Here is a 12,576-nt window from a genome sequence, read left to right on the forward strand (position 1 = left end):
GATCACGTAAGTGGGCATGCCAGTATTTGTGACTCTTTCTGCTTTAGGAAGATAATTGGCAGTTTTCACAATCAGATGAACGGTGTGTAATTAAAATAACAAATACTACAGGTTAACATTTTTTATATACGATTTATATGATTAAATATGATTTAATTTTTAATTTAAAATTAATAAATCATATAATAACATAATATTTATATACTAAAATTATATATTAAAAATATGAATACATAATTTTATTGAATTAAAGATAGTAACTATTTTTATATATAAATAATATTATGTGTATAATTTTTTTACATAAATAATGATGTGTTATTATATAATTAAATAATTAAAAATTAAAAATAAAATAATAGTCAATCACATTATGATATATTATTATTTATATATAAAATTATATGTAAAAATTATGTACATAATATTTTTTTTATATATATATCCTTTAATATTCTAAATGTTTTCCTAGTTAAATTGATATTTTTTTTATAAATCTGATATTATTATATTTAGGAGTAGAAAAAGAATTTTGTGCGTCTTCTAAATCTTATTTTTCTAAAGGGTAGAATATAATGCTAATTTCTTTTTATTTTTATTTAATACTAATTTTTAAGAATTGATTTAATGGATTTTCCGATATTATATTGCCTGATAAGTTCAATTTTGCAAAACTAAAAACAGAATTCACCCCCACGGTACATAGACCGATAAGGTTGTGGGAAGATTGGGTCATCTGGATGCTCAGCTCTAGGTTCCCATTTAGGTTGCCAATCTTGCCCTGCCATCCCAATCACAATATGAACTGGAAATGCCTGCCCATTCAGGCCCATGCTCCCACAGGTGAAGTTATTCAGTGGACAAAACTGCTGATGTCTGTGAACAAGACCCCACAATGCAATGTTCACATTGTATTTCACAAGCAAAGGTTCCAACTGCTCAAGCATTTTCTCCCTCATTGGCGCATCTCTAATTTCATTGCTTGTAGTGTACATAGGCCTGTGCCCTTGGACAACCACAAATGGGGTTTTTTTTCCGATCAACTGACTCTAAATCATGCTTTATAAAATTATACTGGTTGCTCCCTTTAAGAAATTTGGTCTCAGTTGAAATGTAGACCAAATGTACCACCCCAACGTTCATTGAGTAGTAAAGGTTTTGAGTTGCCGGAGCATGGCTTCCAGTTGGTTCTGAAGAGTTCCCAGGCATGTGAAACTTAAGGCTGTAAGGTACCCTACATTCACCACCACGATCAGTTCCATAAATAATTGTGATCAATCAGGTTTCCAAGGCTGTGAAGGCCAGTCATATTCATGATTACCGATACAAACATGGTATGCCACTCTGGATGCAACTGGTTCAATTTGAGTGAAAAATTGGTCCCACATCCAAGAGTAACCTCTTGCATAGCTGATATCTCCAATATGAGAAACAAAAGGAGGCCTGTCACCAAGAGCTCTAATGTCTCGAAGTATCCACTTCATCGTTGATATACTTTCATCTTGAGTACGGACAAATGTTGTGTAAGGTGTTGCAGTTCCATATCTCCAAAAAAAAATGCTATGGTCTCATCTGAATCTTCGCTCTGAGACACAAAGCTGTTAAGTCTCACTCCAACCTTTAAGAGTCACTTCCAACCTGTCATAAACAGCATAGACATTCTTATTCAATCGATGGGCTAAAGAGGTAACTGAGTTACCAACCAGTATCTGCTACAGCATACAAGGGCACAACGTTATCCGAATGAATCATATCAAATGACATAACAGCAAAACTAATACGCCCATGTAGAGCAAGTCAGTGAATCATAGGGCTCGATTTACATGAAACTAAGCTTAGACTCGTCAAGCTCGCTTTAAATAAATTCGAACTCAAGTTTGATTCGAACTCAAACTTTTAACTAGCTCATTATTAAAATAAAGTCATTTTAATACATATTAATCAAAATAACGTCGTTTTATATACAAAATTTTAAGTTTACAAGTTTGATGAACTAAACACTCAAAAATTAGAATTTAATCTCTAGCTTGAAAATATTGAACTTTCATGTTCGAATTCGTTTGAGTTAAGTTTGTTTTGAGTTTGTAGGAACTGAATTCAAACTCGAATTCGAATAAGCTCTGTTCAAATCTAGTTATAGAATTGACATTATTCAACAAAACTAAGCTATAATTGTTTCCTCAATTATCCATCTCGGTCAACAAAAGATAAGAGTTTAGTTACGCAATAATCTATTAAAATGACTATTTTTAATAGATTATGAGATAAGATCAAACATTCACCTTTCATGACTATAGCTTAGTTTAATAGATTATTGCGTAACTAAACTAAGCAAAGATCAATTACCTTTCATGACTATAACAAAATTATATGCTAATCCAGTATTAGAATTGACCTTTCATGACTGCATCAAAAATCCACCCAGGGTCTCTCCATCCCTCACTTCGATTAGAGGAGGCATAACATATCGCTCCGTAACTAAGCTATAGTTATGCAATAATCTCATATCGCTAAATTGTCGTACAAATTTTTAGTTAGAGATAGAGGTAAAATCGTTATTTTATCCATAAAATTTAAAACTTCAAAATTTGTATCATTTCCCCCCTATAGGTTTTAAAAACTAAACTTCAACTTATCTTTAAAGTTTAAAAAATTTAGATTTTACCCCTAGCCCTTAGGGTTTGCTTCCTTCTCTGGCCACCACCGATGGTTAACTGTTTTCATCGATCTCCTTTCTTCAGCTACAAAGGATGACGAAGGATGAACTTTCGTGGCCCAAATCTGGACAACGAAGCGTCATTCTTCGTCATCTGGGTTATGTGATGAAGAAAAATCTCTTCATCGCACGGTGGTGGGATGAAAAGATCTCTGTTTTTTTGTCGTATCACCGTCGTTGCATCAGGAGAAGGAGGAGGTCGGAGATAACATCAGGAGATGAAATTGAAGAGTAGGGGTGAAATTGCTGTTTTTGAAAGTTATAGGGGTAGCTAAGTTTTGAAAAATATGAAAACCCTAGGTTTGGGGGTGAAAATATTACTTTTCAAAGTTTAAAAACTTCAGGTAAATATGAAGTGTTAGTTTTTAGAACTTAGGGGTGGAAAGTAATAAACTTTATAACTTTTGATATAAACAGTAAAATAACTATTTTATCTCTCTTTTTAATAGAAAAAATTAACAGAAGTTTGGTTATGAATAGAAGTTTATGTTTTTTATCTCCTATAGGTGTGGGTTTGAAATTAAACTAAAATTTGAATGAAAAATAGTTTTTTTCCCAATTTTCAAATAAAAGATAGGTTTGAATATCTATCATATTCATAAAATTCCAATTTACTTAATGTGAAATCTCTTGATTATCAAAAAAAAAAATATTAAAAAGGTTAATATAGTTAACTGATTTAGGAGGGATATCGATTTTTCTTATTTTTTACATATTTTTTAAATTTTGTGATGATTTTTCTAATGAGAATATAAGAGGAGTGACAGAAATTTAAAAAAAAAAAAAAAGAGAGAGAGAGAAGAAGATTTCTCGAAAACAAGCCAAAAAGAAAAATGTTTTTTCTATAAAGACAAAATTAAGGTATTCTATCGCTACTTGCCTTGTTGTCTCTATATAGTTGTCCTTACTATATTGGCAAAGAGCTCCCCAAAGGTTTCCTCAGAGAAACCTAACTCCACCTGTTTATTCAGGTCACGTATTCAAAATCATAGCCCCCACTCCCCTCTCTTCCACGGATGGAAATACTTGAAAGTACTTTCGCCCTTGAAACATTTTATCATTTAGTAAATAAATAATAATTATTTATTAATCACCATAATGTTTGTGAATAATAATTATTATTAAACTATCAGCAGTTTTTTTAATCAAAAGAGGAAGACCAATTACAGGAAAAGCATACACAATGAGTTAGATGACACGGCGATGGTCAAATAATGAAGGCTTCGCAAATGTTTTTAGTGAATAAAGAAGGTAAGAAATTGAAATTTGAAGGCCGCAATCAAAATTAAATATTTAATTTATATAATACAATAATTATAGAGAAAATTATTGAATAGAGTTCACGATAATTAGTATAATTAGTTTAAACCCGATTAAGTTGAAAATAATTTTTATTTAATAATAAATAATAAATAAAAATCAAATGAAAATTCCTTCTTAAAAAAATATTAAATTGTTACAACCCATTACATTTTAACGCTTTTTCACTGTCCCTAAGATAACTCAATATACCCACAGTTTTAAAATAAGGGTTGTAATATAAATTAAATTTCAGGAAAGTTGACAATTTTTATAAAGAAAGAAAAATATAAATAATATTAAATATAGGGAAATTTAAATTTATACCCACTTTTAAATATGTCTATATAAATTTACCCAATTTTTTAATTAAATATTTATACCAAAAAAATCTAGTATAAAACAAATTTACCCTTATTAAATGTTATATAAATTTAAATTTTTAAAACACAAAAAAGTGTAATTTCCCTGACAAAATGTTATGTATTATTGTTTTTTTTTTGGCTAGTTTATAATAAAATGTCAGTTAAATTAATCTTAATTAATTGATTGCTGAAAGCTGAAGAATGATGTGTTTAATGAAAATAAAAATAATTTGGTATGATATTATAATAAACTTTATGGTATAAATAAATATTTTACTTAATTGATTGCTTTATTTTATATATGCCTAGACATTTAAACCTGTCTATACAAATCTACTCAGCTGTGTTTAATGAAAGCATTTATAAAAATAATTTGGATATGGTATTGTTGTGTCTTAATTTATTTGATTGGAATATGAATAATTATTTGTTCTAATAAAAGAAAAATTGAAAAATAAAAATGCATAAGATCTTCATACACATTAATGTAATTTGATTCTTTAGGTGGTCATTAGGGGTGTATGTAACTGTAATTTGATGAATTTATAGGCCAAAAGACTATTTCCCACCCAAGGTATAGGAAAAGTCTCAAAATGTTACCCTTCAATATTCAAAAACCCAAATACCTATCAATTAGTCAATTTCTATTAAATATTTCAATTAAAAACAGGGTAAAATGTTTTTTAATAAAAATATTTAAAAACTAAAAATGTATCACATTTCCCCACTTAGGTATTAAAAACTAACAATTTCCCTCATCACCCAAAATTTGAAAACTAACATTTTCACTTTTAGGGTTTATTTTTCTCCTCTTCTAGCGAAATCTTAACTCTGATCGTCGCCTAACTTCCCACCATTTTTTAGGCCCATCATCTTCTCTCTTCGATCATCATTTTTGTCGGACGAAGACGAATTGTCTTCATCCAATATCAAATGAATTGTCTCATAGTTGGAGACTCGTCGTCCAAACAATGTTTGGATGACAATTAAGGGTAGAGAAACACACAATCGACGTTGACAATAGTTTAGGGTGGAAAGAGGACGTCGCTAGCACTAGAGATGGTGACCGAAGGTGAAGAAAACAAAACCTAGGTTTGGGGGGGAGGGAATGTGATTTTTTAAACCTGAAAAAGTTTTTGGAATGAATGAATTGTGAGATTTTAAAATTTGGGGGAAGAAATTAATAAATTAAATATATGTTTTTAATAATATTATTAAAATGATGATTTTATCTCTAATATTAACTGAGATTTTTAACAGAATTTAACTGATGAATGAATATTTGAGTTTCTAAAAATTGGAGAATGTACTTTAAGATTTTACTATACTTTAGGTAAAAACAAGTTTTTTGGCCGAATTTATATAATGAATACATTAGATGAATAATAACTTAAAAATAAAAGACTTCATGTTTTACATGATTAAGATTAACGCACCTTTTGAAAGCGTGATTCTCAGAATCCATAATTAAAATGCAATAACCAAATATGTTGCGTAAAATAAATTATTAACTCAAAAATATAAACCTAACTATCTGTGAATGGATCTACGTGACTTATTTGATGGTGCCATTTAATTTAGTCAACTGTGGCCCCTTCCTCCTTCGTCTTGTCATGTATCCCTCGCTTTGCATTTAACTCTCTTCACATTTCCACACCATCTCTTTTCTTTCTCTCTAGTTCTTTACTTACTTTCAATTTTCTGTCTTCTTTTCCTTCATTGATCACTTTCAGTTTCAGCCATGCATCGTCTCCGTTTCTTGATCTTGATATTTCTTCTTCTCCTTCTGCTCGTCTTCTTCACTTCTGCAACTCGCCTCCCTAAGCCATCTTCTTCTACAAAACATTATCATCATCATCAACACCACCAGTATTCTTGTGATTCTTTCTCTAATAAGAAGTCGCGTTTGTTGTGCATTCAACTTCAGAGAATCCACCACTCCCGACCTCCTTCTCCGCCTCCGCCCACACCACCGCCCTCATCACCCGATATCCTAATTGACCCCATATTCGGTGTAGACAAGAGACTCGTCCCCTCTGGGCCAAACCCTCTTCACAATTAAGAGAATTTTCCTCTCTCTCTTTACTTATGTTACGTTCTATATATCCCTTTCTTGAAGCATTTCCTGGAGATGGCCAAAGTTACTACTGAAGAAAGGATTAATCTTCGGCATCATCATCAGTGGGCAATCATTAATCGTCGACCGATTAAGAGCAGTTTAATTATCTTTTTTTCTCTTTGATTAGTTTGTCATATATATGAGTTTGTTATTTCCATGCTTGTTTTTGAATTTATTTTCATTTATTAGCCAGAAATTAGGGTAGAAAATTTTGTTGGGATTGAATGATGGAAGCAACAAAAACAATCATGGAAATACGATACCATCTGCCATTGGAGAAGATGAAGCTCAACTCTCAAGAGAAAGCCATGAGTTTCATTAATTCTGAGGGCAAGACTGTCATTTTATTAAATTCATGTTTTTCATGTATAGCGCTGATAATATGAATTAATATATATTTTTTAGTTAATTTATTTTATTATTATGGAGATATATATCTTGTAAATGAGCTGTGATTTTAGTTCTGGACCCATGGCCAAAATGTGCTAAGACTTTCCATTTCTAAAGCAACACAATCCTATTCATCATATTATATAGGGAAAAGGAGTATTTGCCCACCCATTTTTTAAGGCATTCTCAAACCTATATTTACGGGAGATGAAAAACCCAATTTTTTTATCTATAACCAAACTATAATCCAAATTTTCAGTTAGGAACAAAAGTAAAATCATAATTTAAATTATAAACCTTAAAATTTTAAAATTTCATCATTTCTCCCCTCCAGGTTTTAAAAATTAACACCTCAACTCATCCTTAAAATTTAAAAAGTTTAGATTTCATCCTTAGGGTTTGCTTTCTTTTTTGGCCACCACCGACAGTCGTCACATTCTATCAATTTCTCATCTCCGAGTACAAAGGATGACCCTTTGCCACCCAGATCTAGACAACGAAATATCGTCAAGATCTAAAAGAATAGACGATGCGTCGACAAAGGACGACGCTTCAACGTGTTTGGACAATGAGACGAGCGACGAAGGATGTCGTCCTTCATCGTCTAGGTGGAGCGACGAAGAGAGACCTCTTCGTCGTACCGTGCGATGAGAAGATGAAGATCTCTTCATCGCACCACAGCCGTCGCACCAGAAGAAGGAGAAAACTAGTGACGACGTCGAAAGATGAAGTTGAAAAATGAGATTAAAACTGTTATTTTTGAAAGTTATAAGGAATGACTGTGTTTTGAAAAATATGAAAACCCTAGGTTTGGGGGTGAAAATATTACTTTTCAAAGTTTAAAAACTTTAGGTAAAAGTGAAATGTTAGTTTTTAAAACCTAAGGGGGGTGAAAAGTAATAAACTTTATAACTTTTTAATATATATAGTAAAATAATTATTTTACCTCTCCCTTTAATAAAAAAAATTAACAAAAGTTTGTTTATAGATGAGAAAAGAGATTTTTCATTTTTTGTGGGTATAGATTTGAGAATGATCCAAAAAATGGATGAGAAATAGTCTTTTTCCCTATTATATAGCATCCTAGAGCCAGCATATGATTAAGATTACTGGAAAGCACTTTTTTGGTGAGCTGGGTTCGAAACGTTTTTGAAAGTTATTTTCAAAACACTTTTATACTTATATCACCTGATTTCTTTAATTAAAATATTTTTTGGTTAATTTAAAATACTTTATTAGTTATCAACAGACATGCACGACTCTATATTTTGGCACATCCTGCCAAGCCTGTGGTTGTGTCCAGGTCTCCGGATAAGATCTGCGAGCCAGCTTGAGATGATATGTAAAAAGTTATTAAAAAATAAATTAACTAAAAATTAAAATATTATATTTGATGGGTGACCTACAAAAACACGAGGGTCTTGCTGCGGGCCTTCGATAAATTGTGGGTTGCATTGTAGGGCTTCAATAAATCATAGATCGTGTTGTGAGCCTTCAATAAATTATTAGTTAGTGTGACCTGTAAAGCCCACATTGTGGTGAGTCTTGACTCGGTATGACTCGTATGCACGACCTGTTGACACGACAGACCAAACGATGCTGCTGTGGGTTAACTTAACACAATCCATTGACACTCTTAAAAGGATGTTTAGTTTAGGTAATATTTTATTATCAAAATAAAAAAATTATCGTAAAAATATATTACTTAAAATATTGCTGGGTATAAATAATTATTGTGTTTGGTTAAAAGTAATAAAAGATTACTAATAAATTATTTTACTTAAATGTTCTTGAATATAATTATTTTTAAATATTTTTTATATTAATTGTTATATCAATTAAAAATAAATTTATTTTTGTCTCAAAAAATTAATAAATAATAATATAATTATAATAAAATGAATATTATCTTAGTAATCTTTAAATACCTAAGGTGAAGGTGGTAATCAGATTACCACCTATATTATCTATCATGTCAGTATTGGTAATAGAATATTACTGTAATATTTTATTACTGACAAACTAAACAAAGAAATAAAATATAGATTCTCAAGATAATCTTTAAAAACTGGAATCGAACGACCCTTAATATCATCAACAAAAACACATATTTATGCAAAATCAACTGTTTGAATTGTTTCATCCCACGTATATTTTCAAATTTTTACTAAAATCACTGTTACTAATGTTTAATAAAAGGGAAATTATAATAAATGACCAAATTACCCTTTTACTAAGCAAAAATACCCAATTTCACTATTTTTAAGCAAAAATGCCCTAATTTCCTATTTCTAAGCAAAAATGCCCTAATTTTTTTTAAAATACCAAAATTACCCTTCATCACATTTATATAAACTCTCTCACTCTCACTCTCACTCTCATTACATACATTTTTTATATTACTTAAATACTCACTTTTACTCTCATTTTTACTTAATATCAATTACTACGGGTTCGTTCGGAAAGAAAAAATTCGTATTTTTAAATTTGAATAGAAAAAAATCAATTCATACAAACTACATTGAAAATAACATGTTATGAATAAATAGATATATTGAAATACTCTAGAATGTTAATAATAAAAAAATTACTTGAAAATCTAAAAAAACAAATCTGAATTTTGAAAACTACACATTCAAATAACTTATGAACGAGAAAACCGAAAAATCGATCAAAAATTTTATAATTACATCGTAAAACGTGTCTAAAAAAGCACATAGTAATTACAAATATCAAATTTAAAAATTACATATCAAAAAAGTCTAGCTCGGTCACAAACAAGCTCAAACTTATAAAAATCAAAAATCTTAAATTTGATAAAACAAAAAAACTGTATAATACACATTGAAACAATTTTATTTTGGCCTCCAAATTTGGTGCAACCGACAAAGCAGTTGTCGTTATAGAGCTCGAAACGAGTTTCGCATTGATATATTACAAGCCTCGTAACTCCTCCTCGATCAAAAGTTATGGTCGTTCAAAGTTTATCTCATGTAGACCCTATAGTTTTAAAAAAGTTAATGTCCACCCAACCCACTGTTTTCACGGTCTGCCCCACGGTTCAGTGTAAAATTTCCCACAGACCCTCGTGGATCTCCCCCTGTTCCCCCTCCCCCTAAAATTTTGAAAACGTTAAATTTCACCCTACCCCACGGGCTCCCGTGGGAGTTACCACAACGCTGACAGATCTAACCCATTTTCCAGTCAAAAATCGACATTTCAGCCTCTAATTTAAACACAAATCAAATCTACACATCCAATAACACAAAATCCCTCAAGAAATTCAAGCAAAACAACCAAAAATCAAAATATTTTATGCATTGTTCAAAATCGAAACCCTAAACATTCAAATCTCAAAATCTCCCTCAAATCTCAATAACCCTAACAATAAATTGATTCAAACAAGAAGTGAGATGATATACTATTCTTATTTGTTATTTTCGGTTGTCATAAAACACAAAAAGTCGATGAAAAATATGAAAACCCGTTAACCCGTGTGAGACCCATAGGAGATTCAAAATTTTCTCCGATTTTAAACAGTAAAACTGTGGAAAATGTAGGGTTTATATATAAGCGTAGTTTGGTCATTTCCCAAATTGAGGGTATTTTTGCTTAAACCTTAAAATTTTAGACAATTTCACTTAACACCCTTTAATTTTGACCATTTAATATAATTTCCCTTAAGAAAAATCTTTTTTAAATATACAATTTAAATATATAATTAAATAAATAAATAATATATTACCGTACATTTATATAAAAATTATAATAATATATTATTTTATTGAAATATTAATTTGCGAAAGGGCTACAATACTATCATTATCATCATTATATGGGATGAATATCGGTCTAGCTTTAACAGCGTCCAATAATTGCATAGCTCTAATTGTAGGCAATTAAAATAAGGCCAAAAGACTTATTCCCACGTACGGGTAGCTGCAATCCCAAATTTATATTTTTTAATTTTTAAACATTTAAATATTTATTTATTATCTAAATTTTATAAAAATATTATTTAATAAATAATGTTAAAAAATAAAATTTATCTCATTTTTACTCTCTTAGTTTTAGAAAATAATAATTTTTTTCAAAAATTTAAGTTTTAAAAAATTACCTATTTCCTTCTAAAGTATTTTTTTAAATTTTCATCTCTATCGGTGGCTAGAATTCGTTGGTATCTCTGTTGCTCCAAGGACTATAGGCTCCATCTCTCCCTCTCGACGTTCTCTCCATTTTTCATCAACATCTTCATATTTATCAGATTCTCAATTAATCGAAAAAATCGAAGATAGGTTCTTTGCCTATTCGATCTATTTTCTTCTCGGTCAGTCGTTTCATTTCTGCCACTAACAACGAACAAGGTTTGATTGAGAAGTCTCCCAATTGTGGTTGAAGATGAACTAAATTCTTGAACCTTCGACTAATATTCATTTTCGTCCTACAAGATTCGACGGATTTCGTTGATCCTTCTATCATTGGGAGTGACAACGCATGGCGGGGAAAGGTGGCCAGTCTCAAAAAAAGCTGTCAGAGTGGATTTTGTTGCCAAAGATGGGATGATTTTTGAGTTAACCCTAACCCTAGCAAGGGGGAAATTGACACTAGGAACTTGACAGCGATCCTCCTTTCTTTCACATTTTTCCTTGTCTCTGATCCTCACTGTAACTCCGCTTCTTAACCTTGCTCACTCCAAAACTCTCAAGCGTGACAGTATTCTTTCTGTCATACATGTCTCGTGATTCATTATTGGGAAATTTAATTTTCAACGTCTTTGTTTTATTCACTGCTGTAATTTTCTTTCAGTGAAAGCTTTGAATGAAATCAAGGTGTCCCTCGATTTGCGACTGCCGAGTGGTTAGGTAAGTATATGTTCTATCGATCTAGACTGTTCCCTTCAGCTGTCGCGGATCTACTGGATCTCACTAGACTGTAAGTTTCTTCTATCAGAATGGATTTGCAATTAAGTGAGGAATTTTATCCCTTGAGTGACTTACTTGTGAGTTCCTTATTGCTGATTTTACAATTTTTTGAGGACTGGTGATTGATTAAGGAATACTTCTACATTTAATGGATTACATCTTACTAACTTATGAGATGGATTGAGCTATAAGCCAGTCAAGTTCATTCCAAGATCCTGTTTGCACCCCTTGTGGACTAAAGTATGAAGGAGATGAACTAGGGATCTAAGTTTGTTATTTTCTTTCAATGTAGAGTATGTAAAGGCTGAATATAGTGCTCCACTGAAGCCTACCTAAAGTTTAAATTGATCGAGGTTATCCAAAAATATGTACAACATTCACCTAGTTATTTATGTTAATGGCATGTTTTTGAAGAAGAGATAGAGAATGATCAGATTAATTTATTGGTTTTTAGAGTGGGAGGTAAGGAGAAAACAAAGTCTTATATGTGATTCATCAGCACAATACGAGAATGCATTGGCGATGTACCTAATTTGGCTATTATTTTAGATAGAGATCTTGAAATTATAGTTGCGGTGACAAATTTTTTTCAACCACGCACCATGGATGTTGTTGTCTAAGACTTCAAACCCAACATGTGCTTAGAGTACAGGAGGACAAAGGCCATGGAGGTTGGTTTGGGAGAACAACTAAACCTTAAAGATATTTGATTCTCATGAGGACAAGACAGAGATCTACGATACCAAACTTGATACGGTGTAGTAC

General features: G+C 31.1%; 1 pseudogene; it reads right to left on the reverse strand.

Annotated features, from left to right (window-relative positions):
* Positions 1-674: 674 nt before the first annotated feature.
* Positions 675-3,769, reverse strand: LOC123216363 (annotated as a pseudogene).
* Between the last annotated feature and the right edge of the window lie 8,807 nt (positions 3,770-12,576).

This window comes from Mangifera indica, chromosome 5 (genome assembly GCF_011075055.1).
Source record: "Mangifera indica cultivar Alphonso chromosome 5, CATAS_Mindica_2.1, whole genome shotgun sequence".
Lineage (NCBI taxonomy): Eukaryota > Viridiplantae > Streptophyta > Magnoliopsida > Sapindales > Anacardiaceae > Mangifera > Mangifera indica.